This window comes from Aphelocoma coerulescens, chromosome 1 (assembly GCF_041296385.1).
Source record: "Aphelocoma coerulescens isolate FSJ_1873_10779 chromosome 1, UR_Acoe_1.0, whole genome shotgun sequence".
NCBI classification, from domain to species: Eukaryota; Metazoa; Chordata; class Aves; order Passeriformes; family Corvidae; genus Aphelocoma; species Aphelocoma coerulescens.
The window spans coordinates 98771527-98791727 of record NC_091013.1 but is presented as its reverse complement, the minus strand read 5'-3'; the positions used below and the strand labels follow the sequence as shown (position 1 = coordinate 98791727).

Below are 20201 nucleotides of genomic sequence, written 5' to 3'. Positions count from 1 at the left end.
TGAAGAATGAGATGATGAAAAGAGATTTATGATGAAATGTGTGGACACGGCTGGACAGTGTTTGAAGGGTTAAAAAGAAGTTTAAAAGGAAAAAGTCAACTGAGTGAAAAGAAAATAATTTCCTGGTCTAGCCAAAAGTGCAGATGAAAAAAGACTTGTTTTGGATGAAACCAGAAAATGTGGCATGGATCAGGAAATAAGCTGTTTATTTCACTGTAGCTTGAGAAATTTAATTTACGTGTCCAGTGTTTCCTTTGAATGTCAATGTCATGTTTTGTTTTGAGTTATTTAATTCCATTATAAAACATATACATATATTTTCTTGTTTTCTGTGCTGGGTTGATCAATTCTAAAAAGAGTATGAAAAGGTTAAGGTTTGTTTAGGAAATGTCAAAGTGAAATATTTCAGTGTATTAAAAACTTTTTAATGAAAATATCTCATTAGAACTCCTCCATTACCCAGGTTTTCTGTTTATTTATTGCAAGGATTTTCCCCTAAGGACAGGGTAGAATACTAAGAAAGGTGGTTTAGTCAAACCTATTTGCTACATCAGAATGAAACAGGAGAGTGTTCTGCTCTCCCTAGTCTCTACATTTTAAAGCCATTTTACCATTCTTCATGATGTGATTTTCCCTTTTTAGGGTGAACTATCAGTTCGTCATTTTGGTGTTCACTTTTAAAGCACTAAATCCTACTTACATTTCTGCCATGTAAGCCACAATTTAGCCCAGCCTAAGACTTCTTCTGTGTAGATCTTCTGTAGCTCTAGGCAACAAGGTGAAATCTGACTGCAGGCCATAATATCTCTAAAACCCAGCTACAGTACTTGCTAGCTTTGCTTTGGCCCAGAGTATTTTTCTCTCAGGAACAAAAAAAAAAATTGTAGAGACATAATATTTTGAAGTTTTGCCAAAAGCTGCTGGAGTGACCTTAGGGAGACCACCAGAAGTTTTTTGCATTGGTTCCCCATCTGTAAAATGGAGACAAATGACACCGAACCACACCACCAGGGGGTATTTTGAGGCTAAATTATTTAATGTTTCCAAGGCTCTCAAAGCCTATAGTGGTGAGCTTGGTAGAAAAGATGACATGTTACATAAATGCATTACACAGGCCTGTGCAATTAGAAATGATAATAAACTTTCTCTGTTCATGTGCCGGAGATAGTTTTTAAATATTAATAATGTGGGGGGGCTGCTGATGTTGTTGTTTTTCCAAATGCCAGATGTGCTGCCTCTGCCTCCAAAATGAAGAAGGGCAATGGGAGCTCATCTGAAAAAGCAAAGCCACTCAAATATTTACATGTTACATCAGTACAGTGAGAACTTCAGCTCACCAGAAGCACCACCAGTAACCTCCATCAACAACTTTGTAGAGACAAAGCAGTCATTGTTAATCCACACGAGCTTTTGAAGGTCCCAGACAGTGCTGTTCACATGTGAGCTTCTTTGTTACCAAAATGAAAAAACAAAATCCAAGAATGAGTTTTCCTGAAGACAATGTCTCATCTCAATATAGTGGTAGGTGTCTCCAAGGCTCTTCTCTCTCCCAGGGATTTTCTTTTCTTTCGCAGAACACAAAGCTGCAACCAGAGTTTGGCTACCAGCAGCACCTCTTCCTCCCCAAGATGCTGCTGTGTACTTCACAAGTAGAGAGCTGTAGCCAGAAACTCAGATAGCTCAGTTTGGGGTTACCCTCACCGCAGATTTCTGTTGTGTCCTCTTCCTGCATCCATGGCCAACCCACTCATGCACTGTGGCCAAGCACATGCTTGTTCATGGGCTTTACAAGAATGTGTTGTCATACAAACTGGGGGTTGATGATGCTGATGGATGGTCAGGAGGAGGATGGATGGCACAGGGACAGCAGAGGTGCAGAACACACGTGCAGCAAATCATTTGGCTGCAGACTGGGGAACTCAGTCATCAGCCAGAAATGGAGCTACACATTTCTTGTTCAGCCCTCTCATGTGGCCACAAACCAATGAACTTGCTTCAATGGCCATGTTCTCTATGTTGATCAGCTATGAAAGAAGATAAATATCCCCCAAGTGTATTGAACTTTTGCTCACAAGGTCTAAAGACTGCAGGATTGCAAATGCTATGCAGCACTCATTCCATAATGAATTCATTGTCAATGCTCACAGGCAATGTGGACATGGCCAGGAACAAAACTCAGGCTGAGGAGTTGGTCCAAAGTCTTCTAAAGTCAGTGGTTGTTCTTCTAAGGACTAGAGCAAGAGCCCTCTTAGGAAGGTAGGTGGGGATGGAAAGTGCACTATTTTACCAGGGTTGTGGCATTTGCAAGAGAATGCAGCAATCACAGGCAGCCAAATTGTCACCCATGTTTTTGAGAAGCTGGAGAACATGTCTGCTGTGGTTCAGCGGAGCTGACTGCATACAAGTTTAATCCTCTTACAATTTCAGTCAGTGGAAGTGTTCACACTGATTTCAAAATAAGCAGGGGTTTGGCTCAGAGTGACTACTGACCATCACAATGGCACAGCTTTAGCTTACCTTACAGAGGGTGAAGAGAGCAGAAAAGAAAGGGGTGGTGATAGGGAACAAAAGGACAGAGCTTAAAGTTAGCTCCTGCTGAAAAGGACATGTGATAGCTGCACTTGGGTGAGTTTTTCCAAAGCACAGAAACAAAATCTACACCTTGCCTAAACAACAGGAGCATAGCTCGTCCTGTAAATAGGAAGACAGAACAAGCAGGCTCTAATTGTCTTGCAATGGCCCTCCCTAAAGCTGCAGCATTCTTTACCAGTAGTCAAGCAGCTCCTCTAAAAGCCTCAGCTCTTTTCCTGCATTTGCACACATCAAAGAAATGACTCCCAGTATGATCCTCACAAGCAAAGTGTCCTAATGATCAATGCAGGAGAATGGCAAATGCGCTTGGCATCACTGTGTGAAGTCAGTTTTGATCCATGGAGCCATTCAAACCAGCGCCGGTGATTAGTAAACCACATTCTGCAGTGCATGACATAAGATTTCTCCAGTTGAAGAAAGGACTAAGTCGTGTCTCTGGAACAAATGCCTCCATGAAATCTCTAGGCTATCCATAAACCAGATTCTGGGATGAAATTTCTGCCTTAATTCCAGCCTCCGTGGGAATATGAAAAGGGCATAGTGATATGTGTTAAATCTATGCACATTTTTCTTTGCTTCTGCATCCAAGGTTTTTATAAGCTGTTCCATACAGTCTGTACCTTTTAAGACAGCAAGGCTGTCAATACATATTCTGGGAGAGGTGTCAGCAGCCCAGTTTTGATCTAATAAAGCCGTATCTTTCATCTGGCATTCTGCAAGGATCTGGAGCACATTTTAAAGGCACTGAGAGAGACTACACCTGGTCCCAGCCAAACTTTACAGAAGATAATTGCCAAATCACTATGATAATTAATTAGTGTAATGAAAGATTAATAATCTATGGGCGTATCAATAAAGTGAAGGTATAATTTGCTGTGTAATCTGAAATATTTATAAGGTTAATATTTGGGCATGAATCCTGCAATAAGACACTAGTTCAGTCTTCTAAAAGACTTTCCCAGCATAGCTGGTCTGGATGGAGATCTGCACTGTAGGTGTAGCCTCCACAGCCTGAGCCCCCAATCCTTTATTTTGGTTTTATTCAGGGGTAGCTTGGGCTTTTCAGTACAGCTCATCACTGATTGATTTGTGAATGGCCACCCTGGAGACAGGGAACAGAGCCCAAACCATGGTCTCCAATGGATCCTGAATTCAGCTACCAACAGCAGAGGAGGGTGTAGCGTGGGAAGCTATGGGGTTCCTCTTCCTCTAAGGAGTAGATTAGGGGATTTGCAGGAAGGCAGAGCCCACTGAATTATTGCAGGAAAAGAGTAATGAGGCTGTGAGATTAATGTGGCACTGGCCTCTTCAGGAAAGTTTCTACTGCTTTTGGGGGCAGTGGGGCAGAGAGAGGAGAGAATTTTCCATGAAAGAGTGAGAAATAAGCTTAGCAGATATGTCTTTTCTCTCTAAACGAAGTTGCTGTGTTTATTCTAGCTTCATTCTTTTTTTCTGATGGTCAAATAATCTTTCTGGTTTAACAGACAGAGTCACCAAGAATATATGTGGGCTTCTGTCTGGAGGTTGCTGTCCCAGTGTTGTTTTCCTGTAGAGACTGACAAAAACAGCTAACAGAGAAGAGGAGTGCTTTGGGTTCATATTTCTCTGGGTTATATTTCCCTCTCAGGCACAGGTTTAAGGTTTGGGAAGGGGTTCTATCAGAAGTGCTGTACAAATGGTCTTTCACCTGCAAGGTATAAATGAGAAAGTGAATGGCAAGAATTTCAGAAGTTATTTATAGTGAGTTTCAAAGGTTATTTATGAACAAGGCTGTGATTCTATACTCTGTATTCTGGCATGTCTCCTGATGGAGATGTGATGAAGAAAAAAGGCAAGAGGGCTTTGAGGTTTGTGGGTGATCATCCCTCAAGCATTTTCTATCCCTGCTGGACTGCAATGACTTTCAGGCACTTCCATAACAAATGTGGATTGGCCTTGGCTATGAAAGGCTCTACTATCCCATTAGCAATCCTCTAAATTATCATTAAAAATAATAAAAATAATAAAAATAGTAGACCTCGACATCTTCACTTAAAGGCTATGCATAAGCAATACCTGTGAATTAGCACCAAATTAAGATGGAGCTGTAGTATTTGGGGTTTAATGCTTCACCTGTGTTTTAGATCTGCTTAGATCTAGTCTGAGTATTTGGTTCTATCTGCAAGTATTGCCAACGCTTACAAAGGACAATAATAATAAAAAGAAAAAAAGATAACTTAAAATCCCCAAAGCCTCTTTGGTATATCTTAGAAGGGATATTAAGATGATGTTTTCATTGTATTTTAAATTATGATTTGTAAGTGGATACGCAAAATAAAAGAGGAGCAGAGACCCCTCTGACTTCACCTGGTGTGACACGAACAGCTCTCAGACAGAGCAGAGTGAGTGCCTTCAACCTGCTGCTTGCAGATTGTCCCCAGCCTGAGCACAATTTTAATAAGGCCTTCAATGATTCAGGCACACCAACAATGCAGCACCATCAGCCACTGAATGCCCTGGGCTGTAAACTTTGTAGTTCACTGGTGTAACTGTGTCCTCCTGACGGATGTGAAATGGTCTTTTTGCCTCCATGACGTAGAAAGCACTTGCAGAACCAAAGAACATGTACATTCTCCTCAAGGTCACCTCTAATCTGCTTTCTGGTCACTGTAGCTGCACCTGGGTTTACTGGTGTTAAATGGTTTGTAATCAAGGTCCTGATTCTAACAATCAGTCTGGATTTATTGGGAGCAACTGCTTGGGTCATTGCCATAAGTCAGCCATGTTCTCAAGGGTTGGCTCAGGACTGTGGTTAGGTTTGTACTCGATGACAAGTCTGTCTAGGAAAGCTACTTTTCTCCTTGAGTCTGTTCCCAAAGCCTCTTGCCTGTATTCAACGTGAAATTACAGAATCAAATAAATGGTTGGAGTTGGAATGGACCTCTAGTAATCATCTAGTCCAACACCCCTGATAGAACAGGTTCCCTGGAGCAGTTTGCACAGGACCATGTCCAGGCTGGTTTTGAATATCTCCATAGAAAGAGACTCCATGGGTGCTCTGTGCAGCCTGCTGCAGTGCTCAGTCACCCTCACAATAAGGAATTCTTGCCTCATGTTTAGATGGAACTTCATGTGTTTCAGTTTGTGCCCATTGTCCCTTGCCCTGTCACTGGGCAGCACTGCAAAGAGTCTGTGCCCATCCCTTTGACCCCAGCCCTTAGGATACTTCTGTATATTGATAAGATTCCCTCTGTGTCTTTGTCAGGCTAAACAGAGAGACTCAACAGCCTTTCCTCACAATAGAGATGCTCCAATCCTCATGAAACACAGGATCATAGAACTTCCTGAGCTGGAAGGGAGTTGTTGTCCACCAGGATTCCCAGGTCTCTCTCTGCAGAGCTGCTTTCCATCAAGTCAACCCCTATTGGTACACAGGGTAATTCCTCCCTAGCTGTATCTCACCTGAGAACATGATAGCTCTTTGTGGACTGAAATCAGCTTTAGTTAACTCAGTCTTGTAAACGGCCCTTGTGATCAATGAACTGAACAGAAAAACCTCTAATCAACAGAAAAGATGTCTCTGAGGCTTGGACTTCTAAAATTAGAGGAGGAATGGAACCTAAGTAATTACACTGTGGATTTTGACACATTCATGGAAATAATTGTGACAGCAGAGATGTAAACCTGGAGTTAAAACTAGTGATGTGAAGACTGCAGTGTCAGATATGCTAATTTCTAGAAAGGGTCTGAAGGGAGACTTTACTGAACTGTACTTACTGCATTTAATCTGTGTTTCTTCTGAAAAAGAAAAGGATGTGGCTTTTCTTTCTTTCTTTCTTTCTTTCTCTTTCTTTCTTTCTTTCTTTCTTTCTTTCTTTCTTTCTTTCTTTCTTTCTTTCTTTCTTTCTTTCTTTCTTTCTTTCTTTCTTTTCTTTTCTTTCTTTTCTTTCTTTTCTTTCTTTTCTTTCTTTCTTTTCTTTCTTTCTCATTGGCTTTTGAGTTAGCTTTCACACTTCATAATTTATTTGGAGTACAAGAGTGTTCCTTAAAAAACTTCCTTGATTCTTACAGTGTTGCTTCAGAGACAGAGTAATAATTGGAGAATGAGAGAAATATTTAATCCAACTCAATGACAGGGCCTAGTAGGATCTCTTTTTTCATCACTTTTCTCTTTCTTCCATGTTGGGTGATATGGATTCTTAGAATACTGCCTTGGGAAGTTCTTGGGCTGAAAAAAATCTGCTTGTGGACATCAGAGTACTATGCTTGAAACATTTGCAAAAAGTTACTGAGGAGTGCAAACCTGTACTAATAGACTTGCTACACGGGTGTCATGTATCTACTGCAAATACTGAAAATGTTTGTAGTAGACCTCTATACTTTATCTGTGTAGCTTTTAGGAAGGTTCAAGCTGCTGTCACCCTTGATTCCATGTTTTCTTACATACATTTGAGGGGAATGGGAGTTGTACTTCAGGCTATTAGTGCATAAGGGGAGTGTACTAAGAAAATATTAATTGTTGTTGATGTTTTTAAGTTTGGTATCTGGTGTGTGTTGTCTTTGTTTGCAGGCCTTGAAGGACTTAGAGTGCTTCTGCAGAATATGATACTGTACTGTTCACTGTTTTTCCCTGACAGTGTCTCAAAATATCAAACACACACAAGATCCCTGGTGTAGGAAAGGGGTAGGAAAAATATGGGTTTGTGACAGTCACCTACACTTAAGAGCATCCCATTTCAGCTGAGATTGAGCATGAATATAAGCATAATCCCTCACTGAAGGTGACTGGGAGCTGTGCAGGCTGGCAAGATGGTAGCTAATGGCTAAAGAGTTAATGCTTTGCTAGTGGAAGGAGATACTACTTATATTCATTTGCATGGTTGGGAGCGAGCCTGGACTATTCGTATGAAATTACTCCAGCTTTTGACTTCTGGCTCTTATCTGTTCCACCAGACTTTCTCTCATGACCCCACCTTTTCCTACTCATTCGAATTTCCTGCCAAAAGAAGAGTGTGCAAGGGAATGCTGTCTGCTGCTGCTTGTGCTCTTCTTCCTTGACAAAATAATGGTTTGCCTTCAGGCTGGAGACTAGCATTAAACTGACACAGGAATGGTATCGGGCTTTTTGTTCCTTATGCTCTCTGTTGCCGTACTCATGATGTCCCATTGATGATAGCAACAGTGGGGACTCTAAAACAGACAAGAATCCTCAAGCTGGGGAGTGTGCTTTGAAGTGGCGGGTGGCCTTGGCTGAATTGTCTGCTGTTAAGCTCCTAATGTTGCCATGGATGCAGCAGTGGGAGCAATATGGGAGGGGGGGAATGGCTCTATGGTCCAAAGTAGCTTAATACTGTAGGCAAAAGCAGCAGCAGAGGGGACTTGATCCAATTTATATGAGCTGGGGAAGGAGCTGCTTAGTTCTGCTGGCTGTCCTTGATAGCTGAGGACAGTTGGTGTACTTGCTAGATGCATACAGGGTCCTGTCTGCCTCCTCTGCCTGAGGGCAGGTGCCTAAGGTGGCAATATACTTGACAATTCACAAGGTGTCATACCATTAGCCTGTAATCTGCGGTGACTCACTGTGTGCCTTCTGAGCAGTACTCCCTGAGCGGTCTAGCCAGAGAGAGAGTGCTTTCAGGTCACACAGGTCTCTCATCACTGTCTCCTGTTGATCTTAAATCAGCACAAATACGTAGCATGTTGTAAATGGGGCAAATGCAGCAAGTTGGCCACTGCCTCCCTCCTCATTACCATGAGCAACTCTGTGAATCACTGTCTTGCACAGCTCTCCCCTCTTGGAGGGTGCACTAGATCCAGAGTGCTGGCAGTCTCTTCCCCTCTTCACCCTGACCTGCCTACATATCCCATGGAGAGACAGGGAGCATGCAACTCTGACCTTCCATGCCATGTCCTTCCTCCCATGTCAGACAAGTTCTGCAGAGCTCAGTGAGTCCTCCTCACCTACTGCCAGAGCTTCTTTTGCTCTCCCACCCACAGCTCCCTGTGCCATGGATTAGGAGTTGCAAACACAAAGGAGAGGGTTTCTGCAGCACAGAGTCTGCTCCACAAGGGAACTGCAGCTCTGTGGTAAGTGCCCAGAGAGGACTGGTGCCTCTGAGTTTCCGCAGCAAAGAGAAGAAATCCATGCAGGCACATCCTCAGCTCTTTTCCCTCTCTTCTGCACTCTAAGAATGTGGGTCTGCCCAGTGATATCCTAGCATGGGCCACCACCAAAGCTCCAGCTCTCTGAGAACCAGCCAGTAAGCAGGGCTTTGCAGAAGTCCTCTAAATATAATGAGGTGCTCCTCTAGTCCCACTGATCCTGCCTATCTCTTCTCCTGTCAGTGACTGTGAGGAGAGAGACTTCGTGTCTGACACAGGAAATACGATTATTTCCCAGGGACGTGGTGTGGGGCTATTCACTGGTGTTTTGGACCTTTGCCTTCTGCACTCAGCACACGTATAGGAAAACTGGGATATACCCGTTTGTCTGGAGGAATGAGATGTCCAGCAAGACACCAAACAGTATTTCCAGTTCCAGCTAGTGCTCATTGCTGTATGGGAAGAAGAGCAAACAGTGGGAGCAAGAATACTGAATTTCCACATTTCACTAAGTGAATGGCTTCAGAACAAGTTGTTCCCGAGTTATCACATCAAAGGCTTCAAACTATCTGCAGCACAAACACACCCACTTTAGGCAAATGAGCTTTTTGTTCCCTCAAAACTCAGCACTTCATTCAAGTATCAGCTTTTCCACATCCTAGTCCCTGAAGCTATGGATACATAGAATAATCCTGCGATGAATGCTGAAAAGGCCTTAGTCAAGTGCTGAATTCCTCTCTTGAGCAATGTCTTAATAGGGGTGGAATGGCTCAGTTTGTTGCAACCTCAAATGCTCAGATCAGGAATCTGGGCATAGGAGAAACTGAGGTGCCCGGTTTTGTTAGAGTGGGGGCTGTCTCCAAACCTGTTGCATGTGAAGGGAGCAGCTTTCTAGACTTGCTTATACTGGAGAGGCTTGAACAATCTAACTCTTGACAGCAGCCCCACAGCAGCTCACACAAATCTCGCCATGCTTAAAGGTAAGAGTATAGCTTAGGAGGAAAGCCACAGGGCTTGTGATAATCAAGATCCACTAGTCTGGAGAACTGGGATGAAATTTATCTGGGCTTCTAAGATAAGAATTGGATGTTACAGAGCAGGCTCTGCACACAACACACTGGATGGCTGCAGCTGTCCCTTCGAGATCTCTATGGACTTGAAGTCTTTCATAGTGGGACAGTGAGAGGCATGTGCTAATCAGAGACCTGTTCACATAATCTTGTGGCTGCAGAGAGCTAACTGCTTTGCAATCTCTCATTTCCATCTCCCTTCAAACTTAATCTGAAAACACCTGCTCTGATAACCTTCTCTCCCTGACTGCTCTTGTTTCCTTGATATATGAAGGCTTCAAGTAATTCTTTGTATGAGGTTTTGGCAACACGGTCTTGCTGCGTTCTGTCGCTTGCTTAGCACTGCTTGTAGTGCATCACCAGGCCATCTGCAGGAGACCCATCACTCAGTGTAGTACCAAACTGAACTGTGCTGCAGTGCTTCATTTCCATGTATTGTGAATGGGTCGTGCCAGGGCAGGTACAGAGAGCAGAGTAAGAAAGGAAAACCCTGTTATTGCACTCTGAGGCAGCTGTGTCTTCTCACACAAGAGTTTACAGATGCTTCCCATAGAAAATGAGTCTGATGACAGGCAACTGTCCAGGTGGTAGGCTTGGACCTTTCACCATGCACACACAAGACTTAATGGCAGTGGAGCAGCTGCCAGTGGGACAAACACCCCTGCTGAACCAGGTCTCCAGGGTCAGCCATCCCTGCTGGCTCTGGGATGAGTCAATCCCTCTGTGGACCCATGCAGGCTTGTTTCTGGTGTTCTGTCTTCTTCTTTTTAGTGGTACTGAAAACTCTGGAAACAAAATTCCATCCCCTGACAGCAGGCCAATTCAGCTGCAGATTCCTTTGTGCCTCTGCCAGCAGCTCACACCAAATGCAGAGCTTGAAAGAGTGCAGCATCCAAGTCTCTGCTTCTATTTCCACTGAACTCTCCAAGTGATTCTTCTTTCGGGATGAAATTGCTCACACTTACTGTAAGTCCAAAGGATTTGTTTAGGAGTTGTCAGGGGGCTTTTGACAAAATTGATCTGGCTATTTCTGAGTTACACAGGGGGAGAAATATTTTTTAAAAGGAAGCTGATTATATTTTTAAGAAATATAAAGATCAAGCTTGTCACAGATTAAAAAAATGATTTTATTTTCATATATATTTGAATCTATTGTAGCTGTGTTTTTCAGAAGTTAGTGAACTAGTTAAGCCCTTGACAAGTGAACTCAAAATGAGCTACAAGCACCAACATATCAGTTAAACTGATTTTTCCTTCACAAACACCATCGGAGTGAGGAATTGCAAATACGAATGTAACCATACAGCTGGAAGCTGTATCTCAGAAGCATTTTCCGCTAGCCTTAATTTCGTCAGCATAATTTTAATCTTAGCTTCAGTGACCCTGTCCACCAGCCCACACGTGTGTGACCTACTCAACCATGCTTCCTCCCAGAGCATGCTTGCTCTGCCCTTTGCTGTCCCCCTGGCCCCCCACCAGCATTCCCACTGACACCACATGGTTCAGCAGCAGAGAAAAGATACAGGGACACCTTCTTCCAATGTACAGCCACAGGCTGCAAAGACACCAGTTCCCATCAGGTCTGGATTAATGATTCCTGAAGTGAGCTATTCACTCACAACTTAGCTAAGAGTGTTCAGTCAGGCTAGAAATTTTATTAATGAAAGGTTAAAATGGGAATCTTTTTCCACTAGAAAATACCAACTTGGAAAAAAAAATTGCCTGAGGGATTCATTTGGTATGTTTAAAAATTTCAAGGAAAAAGCATTTTCAACTAGTCTTTTAGAAGCTTTTCTTCAGAGTGAAAATGCATGCCAAGTACAGCAAAGGACTGGGTTTTTTTTCCTACAGGTTTTAAAAGTGATTAAAATAAAATGTGTTCAGTAAAACATATTTTGGATTTTCAGATTCTTCAATTTAATTTGAGAATTAAATTCCTTTTCGTTTTGGGCTGAGGGAAAGAAATATTAATCAGCATGACATTTATCTTGCATGCTTAAGACAAAAGGAGCATGCTCTCTCTCCTTCCTCTCATTTGCCAAGAACTTTTGAACTAGTCCAGTTTTTTGCAAAATAGCATGGAGAGAAAAGAAAGTTCTACTTTCTCTTGATACTAATATTGAGATGTGAAGCACCTGTTACTAAAATACAGAGAAGCTTCTTGCAGCTGAACACTGCCCAGAGGAAACAAGGCTTCGCTAACCATCATGAAACCTGTGAACGTGTGAATGTTCTGGGGCTGCAAGAAAGACTTCATACCCAGCTCTGATTCGGTGTGTTTGAATTAGGATGGATTTCAGGAGTTACAGGTAAGGATGACACTGCTGAAGAGATTCATTGGGAGTAATGAACTAATCAGGAAATATGTATTTGGTTGACAATAGCAGCAGAATTAAAATGTCTTTGTCTGAAGGCATGCATTTGTAAAGAAGTTATAACCTCAGTAAATACACAGCTTCCACAAAGTAGTACATGTGACTAAGCAGTCTGTGTTGCTTTCTGTATCTGCTTTGCTTCATGGTGTTGGACAAGCTGTTTCACTCCTTTCCTTTTGGATATCTTTGTTAGGTGGTGTGGACTTCTCGCTTGCATGTTTATTCAGCATCTATCACAGTAGGAGGCCCTGGATGTGACTGTAATACAAACAACACTGACAAATCTGTGTTTCCATGGTAGGCTAAAAATCTCTTCCTTCTGTACCAAATAATGGCAAGGGTAAAAGGTACTTACTTTACATCCATAGATCAAAAACCTTCCTGAGCACTTCCTGTAAAAGCTTTCCTGTAAAGTGGCACTGACTTAAATTGTGCTATGTGAATTGGCAGCCGGTTGTGGTCTGAACTTTTATCTCCTGGATGCTAATTTTGTGAACACTGTCAGTTTCTGTGGGAAGAAAGATGGTAAATCTTCTGTACACTTTCCCAAAAAAATAAGGACACATCTGTTGGTTGTAATGTCCAAAGATAAAGAGTGGCAGTGATTTTTACCCAGTCCAGCTCACCAAAACCCAGCTTCTGCATTCCAAAATTGAGAAGAGCTGTTCCATGGTGGAAGACCAGTCCTTTGCATTACATACATGAATCACTGTTTGCTGAGAAAAAGAGAGGGTATCCTCCTCCTTACAAATATAAAATAGCTTTCCCTTCACTGCATTTTACAAAAGTGCAAATACATGCTACATGTCCAAACCTTTTGTACTCAGCTGGAGAAACACAGGTACAGCTCTTGTCGTGCCTTTAAACCTGGTTCCCTGGTGTTCTTGGAAGAGACTCCAGACCATGGTGTGGGTCTGCTTCCACTCACCACATTGGGCTGGCTTCCAGAAGGAGTGCTCCTCAGAGCTGGACTCCACACACGTATACGCTGGGCTTCACACAGTACCTGTCTTCCTCTGGATTAAACTGCTCTCCGTGAAAAATATTCGGCAGTTTTTACCTCATCAAAGTCCAGGTTTTTTGATTCCCAAATAGAAAGCAAGAATTCCCAAGGGAGTCCTTAGGCATGAATACCAGCATGATAGGTAGAAGAGCTTTGCAAGACAAGAGAAAAGGCTGTTAAGTCTCACCTTTCCTTGGTTTGGTTAAGAGCAATTTATTTCTCTGCTGTGACACTTGTTTGGGGCACATAGTGCTTTTTAAGCACTGCCATCAAGTTTTCTTAGTTTGAAGCACCTGAGTCTTGAGGGAAACATCAGTCTTCCAGGACTGCTACTGTCTCTCTTCCAAACACAGTTCAGAAAATGGATTTTTTTCATGACAATCTTCAGTAGTGTTGGAATGAAAATACTGCAGCAGCCTTTAAGCATAAACTTCAGCCTCATCTTCTTTTCAGCAAATTGAAATTCTCTTCTCATGCACTGTAACCTGTATATTACTTCTTGATCTTGATGCTGTTGCCTCTAGGCTGACGTCTTTTTAGACCCAGCCAAGGGCCCTGGACAATTGACTTCCTCCTTCCTCAACACCAAGGCTTTCTTTGTTTCCAAATAAATAGAAGAAAATACTGCCTTTTTACTGGGCTTGACTACCACCACTCCACTATCACAGAGCACAGTATTTTTCCAAAGGTATGGTTATCTCTATTCCTCAATTCCACATTAGAAGACTCTCACAGCGTTATTCTGTCCCATGTGTTGTTCCAGACCTTCAGATATGGGATAGTAGTATTTAAAACTCCGTGCATCTCTAAAAGCACAGGTGCTCCCTCTGGACTCAGGGAGAACAGGATCACTCTCCGTCTTTCCCAAAATGTCACCACCCAAGCACACCTCTGATCTTCACAGGGAGCATGAGATGACCCCTCTGGCAAAACTTCACTTTCTCTCTTAGGATGACTCTGACTGTAGATGTCCCAACATCTCCCTGCAATGTTGCTGAGAAAGGAACCACATGCTATTTTGATGATTAGATTCTATCTTAGAGTTGCAGGAAACGGCTGAAAGATCCATCTCCCTCTTGAAGCCGGATGGATGAACTGAAGCAGCAGACAGAGCCTGGAGGGAGAAAAGAAAGAACTGGTATGAATATTAATACATATAAAATATATACTATGTGATGCATCTCTCTTCTCACACATCCAATGATCATCTATCCTCCCTCACTCCCCTCCCCTCCGCTCTGCTTCACTATGTCTATGGAGTAAATGTTGGATTTACATTTTCAGTCTATTTAAATCTCTCATTTTTGCTGCAGTGTAGCAGGGGAAAAGCCTTAACTCTCTGTTTGCTGTGCTGTATCTGTCAAGCAGTGGAGGAAAGCAAAGCTTTCCTCTAGGGTCTTCAAATATTTCTCCAAACTTTTGCTCTTTAATCCTTATAGTCCCAACTGGGCAGAGGCCACTGAATCTAGCTGCACATATACTGCAATTCTTTGAATCCAACACCTTTTTTCCACCCCTTTATGTCTTTAAAATCAAATATTTACAATACTGCATGATTACCAGTTAGCAGTTCTTAGAATCTTTGCAACAGAAGTCCTTCTGCACCTCTTGGCCTCCTGCAATGCTGAAGAGAGTTAATATGCTTGAACACACATTTAAAGGAAAGAGGTTCAGTGGTGTAGATGAACTTGCCAGCTACTTGTCTGTGAGATCCCAAGTGGAAACAATGTGAATTTATTTTGCACTGAGCCTTCCATGGGCTGTCAGGGCATGAACTGTAGACCTCAGCCTGCTCTATAGCTGTTCCTGCACTTGTAAATTCTGGGATAAATGCAAAAGCCTTCACATTCTGCCTGAATAGAAATTTTTGGGCAAAAAAGGCTTCTATGTCTGAATAGAGTGATGCATCATAAACCTGACAGTTATTTTGTTCTGTGTTTGTATTTAGGAGACCTCTTCTTGGTCATGCAATAGGACGTTTGTGAGTTTTCAGGAATGGCTAGAGGAACCAGGAACAACAAATAAGTCTGGGGCTAAAATAATTCATAGTATTCAGGTTATCCTGGATTCAGGTTCCCTTTCAGACTTGACTAAGCAAAAGATGAATCTAGTGAGAACTTCAACATTGGCTTCCATCCTTCCTCTTCCTCTTGCAACCTTCCTTAGAAGCAGCTGCATGCAAAAGGGGAGAGGACATGGGTGGTGTTAGGCAGATGTGTCTTTGAGGCCACACTGTAAGCTTTTACTGGGATTGGGGGAACATTCTATCAAGAAATCAGTAAGAGATATTACAGGTCAAATTATCAAGAATGCAATAGGAAGTGTTGAATAGAGCATGCATTTTGCAGGACTGGAAAGCCTCTCATGGGCTGAAGGATGTGGTCAGGCACCAACACTGAACATTGTCCCAACAGTTAGCAGGGGCACTTCAGGCACAGGCAGTCGGCCATTTATCTCTTTCCCACTTGGTATGGAAATGGGGACAACTAAAAAAAACCTGTTCCCAATCTGGTGGACAGGGTGCTGCCAAGGAAAGGCTGATAAGTGACTAATAGTCTGACAGCTGCACCATAGCATTGTGTGAAATGGTCACAATTGTATGGCTCAGTGGGAGTGGGTGGCAGGGGCAGGGGAGGAAAACAGGGACCTTGTGTGGAGACTGAGAGATCCTGCAGACCTCCTAAACTTCACTGTTGCATTTCCCCACATATAGAGACAAAAGCAAGCCAACTACCTTGTCTCTCACCTCAGAGGAGCTTGGGCTCTGAAAGGTTGCTTCTCCCTCCATGGCACAGAGTCAGAGGAGGAGCAAGGCACTGCCAGCCAGAGTGCAGACAAAGCAGTCCTTCCTGAACAACTGCCTCAGATATCTACTTTCCATACTGGCCTGAAAGTAGAAGAAGGTGGACTCCAAATATAAGGGCTGCTGTATGATCACCTGGGAGGTAGGATCTTTGGCCTGTAGGGAAATGGGAGCAGGTCGTAAATTTTTCACTGATCTCCATCTTCCCCTTCTGCCAGAGTTTGCAGTGAAACCTTCCAGAAGGTGCTTTTTAAGATGTAATTTTGGCATGCTGGGTTACATTTCACAATGAGTCTTGTATTGTGGCTGTACCCAGGCTTTTCCTGCTGCATTGCAATAATCTCCTTTGCAGACATGTAAGAGCAGGTGGGTGGCAAGTCAAGTTGTGAGGCAGCCACTCACAACTAAAATATCTCACAAAATAAAATATCTCTTAGCTCATCATTCCTCATAGATCACTGCCCAATATGTGTGCTGAGTGTGGAATGGGCTTTCTGTGCACCACTGTAGGATAGGGCATGTATTTTACCAAGGCCTTAAGGTTTGCCTTCGCATGCAAGGTGAAATGTGGAGTGGGAGGAGGAAGAGGGTGAATTAAGGTTCCCCAAACAGGCTTAGGCCTAAGTGTTTGCTAACAAGCGAGTGCTTAACTTGGCAACACTAATAACACTCTTTTATGGTAGGTTTATATATGAGCAAGAGGGAAGATGAATCACATTGCAGAAATAAAGTCAAGCACTCAACGATGTTGAGAATTGGCTTGGCTGGTTAGGGAAATAAAGGGCCCTTCAATCAGGGAGCAGAGAGCTAATTGTCTCATTAGCTTATCTGCCTGGGTTGTATTCCCCTGAGGACAGGGTGGGAGATGGAAAGGAGACAAATGAAATAAATGAAGGAGTCCTCTGGGAGGAGGATTCTCCACAAGAGCAAGGGCTGGTGGCTGTACTGCAGCATGCCTGGCTGCAATGGCTCCAGGGCTTGGCTGTTTCTAGAGGTGAACCTTGGAAGGTGTTGGGAAATACCCTGGAGCAAAAGAGCTGGGGAGGGGTAAAGGAGCATGACTAGGGAGAACTCTTCTCTCTCTGCTGCAGGCTTCCCTGCCCCACTCTTTCCGCGGGTGGTTTTAGCACCTTAACATCATGGTTTTTGTATTGAGAAGTATTTAGCAGACTTGAGAGACCAAGCTAAAAGGGATACCTCTGGAATAACCCCAGAACCTCTTGGCAAAGCCACTGGGATCAACTTGCACTGCCATATAGCATCCTGGGAACAATAGTACCTGTGTGATATTTCTATAATTCAATATACAGCTTTAGGGTTTGCCATTCATATTGTGCTTGATCCTGCAAGGTGTTCTGACACTACTTTATATGGGGGAACAATGTAACACAAGGGGCCTTTCCATCAATTTTAAAGTAAGATCTTTGCAGAAGCAAGTTTATGTTCAGCGAGACGTAGCTTCTCTGTTTTTTCATGTCTACAAATCTACTTGCATGCTTCAAATGACTTCTGGCTTTTTTTTTCCTTTTTATTTTTTTTTCCTCTTGGAAAGGGAGTATTTCTAGGGTTGCCTCAGAGCTTCCAGAGAAGGTGTTGGATGCTGAATCACAAGATTTATTCTGCCACTAGAACTAGCAGCAGTGTCTTTTGGAATAGCTGCTCTTGTGATACTTCCTTGCAAATGCTCTGTTAAAACTGGAGGGAAGTGAATTTCAAGGGCTGTGCTGTTCTGCCTACAAGCCCTGGGGCTTTGGGAAGAGAAGTTATCAGGAGATGCATTCTAATACAGACCTTCACCCGGCTTGGGAGGTTTGCTGAATACCAGCCTGCTGAATTTAAGCTTGCTCCTGAGATAATATGGCATTAGTTCCTGTGGGTACCATCTCATAAACTTATAGGGAAATACAGAAATAAAAGGAACTCTTGTAGATACCAATAACTGTGAGTCAGGCTTTCTATGAGTCAACGGGTGCTGACTGCTGAGATAATTCTCTGACCTACATGTTTGCTGTGGAACCTGGAACTGCATCCAAGACTCCTGGTATTATCCACCATAATCATTAAACAGCCCAAGATCATCCTGAAATGAATGAAGATGTGGCTTCCTAAACCCTGGACTTAGTGATGTCTTGTAGTGTTGCATTGCTGAAATATCAGCAGGAGGAGGATTGTCTTCAAAACATGACTTGATTACAAAAAGAAAAACACCTATGAAAGAATTTATGCTATTTCTGGTTTGAAATACTTTCCTGGTTTGGCTTTTAAATAGCTAAGAAACCAAACTATTTCCCTTGATAAAACCTGACAAACTGCTTATTTGATGTAAAACTTGGTGTTCTGTTATGGGATGGCAGGTGTAAGGTGGGGATCCATTCAAATCTGAGGCTGCTCACAGCAGGAATTCGTTTGACATCTAATTCCATCTAATTCCTGTTAGGTGTGATCTACTGGTTTGATCAAGTCTGTAAAAGGCTTCCAGCCTTTTAAGAGCTGGTTGCAAAAAAATCCATCCAGAGATTGGACAGTGCTTAAAAATATGACCATGGCCTCAAAGAAAAAATCCTTTAGGACTAGGGCTTCTTGGGAGATTTTCTCAGGGATGTCATCCTCAGTCATTTTGCTTACTGGGATCTGGTGTTTATGAAAGTTATGTTTTGAAAACCACTGTGCCCATCCTGTGGATGCCCCTGGAATGGATGGGATGTCCACAAGGGAAGCCAGTGAGCAGTAACTGCATTGCCCTCTCTTCCCATGCTGACAGCCTCTCAGAGGGATACATACCTGTTTCTATGCCATCTGCCATTTTCACTGTTTTCTCCCTACTCATGTATGTGTCTGTTTCTGTCTCTCTAAATCCCTTTGCCTTTTCCAAAGAGGAAAATGTCATGATAACAGGGTGTGTGGGGGTAATACAGGCTTTTGGAGTCTGCAACCATATTGGGCTGTCATCCAGCCCACCACTGATCTCAGAGGGAACGAATTCACCATCTGTAGAGAGTCCGTGTCTCACTGCAGCCATCTGTTAAGCTCCTCAGCCCACTTGCACTCTGAACAATGGCAGTGCGCTTCAGAAAACCTGTAGGGGATCGTCCCTCCCTGCTCTGGGTGACAGTGCACTCCTCTGAAGATGAGTATCTGTGATTCTGCCAGACACGCAGATTTTTGTGGCAGAAAAAGTATTTGTGATCCCAATCTGAGCATCGTAAAGAGCCTGAAGAGCTGGGCATAGATACCTTGAGGATACTGAGTCTCTGGGACTACTAACTTTGTCATCATCTTGGAAGGAGGAAGATCTTGTAAACTGCTCAGCTTACCATGCATGGTTCTCCTCAACATTCTGTTTGAGCAGGACAAAATGACATGAGTACCACCAACATCAGCAATGGTCCAGCTCTCCTTTACCTGGAGAAGACACCACAGATGAAATCTTGGCAGCACTGTGCTGTTGACTTCACAGTGAAACTGATGCACAGGCCCTGCCTACTCTGTTATTCTGGTCCATGCTTCAATGGGAATCATTTATCAATCAGTCTCTTCATTCCTGCAAGCACTCCTATTTACCTCTCATGCTGTAAACTGCCACGCAGCAGGGTGTAAGTACTCGGTGGTCTCTAGTGTCACACAGGCAATCTAGATATTACCCCTATTAAAACGCTTAGTCTGCCACAAGTTTATGAAACCAGGTATTTTTTCGGAGGCTCTTCATTAAGGGTTGACTTGATTCAGGCATGTCTTTTCAAATTCATTAGTGCACTGACCAGTCAACTGCTTCGCCTTCATGGAGCTAAATCAGAAATTTGCTCTATCTGGTGATGGCTTCTCTCCAAAGGCAAGGACTTCATCTGGGCCTGACACCAGAAAGCTGAAACAGCTTCAGACAGGGCTGCCTAATTCCCCTACTCCCACGTGTCTTCTTGGCTTACCTCAGCTGCCTCTTAAGAGCTGCTGCCACTTCTAAAACCACGTGATCCCTGGGTTTTCAGGGTGTTCCCAGATTTGCTAGGTAATTCCTGTCTTCCTCCACCCACACGCACATTACTTGCCAGACTCTGAAGGAAAGAAGGAAAACTTCTCAATTAACATTTAAGAGAGACACTTGCCTTTATTTCACTAGAACAGGGATTTGCTCTTTTTGCCGTTGTTCCACCACCTCTGTCCTTTGGTGGAATCCGTGTGGGAAGAATCTCTCCTTTTTATCAGCTCACCTGCTGCTACCTAACCTTTGCAATCTTCACAGCAGCCCCAGGGCAGCTGTCTTTCCAAATTCTGGTTTGGGA

General features: G+C 43.1%; 1 long non-coding RNA gene across 1 annotated transcript; it reads left to right on the top strand.

Moving 5' to 3' along the window:
* Nucleotides 1–16797: 16797 nt before the first annotated feature.
* LOC138112926 (uncharacterized) lies at nt 16798–18766 on the top strand. The gene is made up of 2 exons (XR_011151916.1): nt 16798–16918; nt 17477–18766. It is a non-coding gene; the product is annotated as an uncharacterized lncRNA (long non-coding RNA).
* The last annotated feature ends 1435 nt before the right edge of the window (nt 18767–20201 follow it).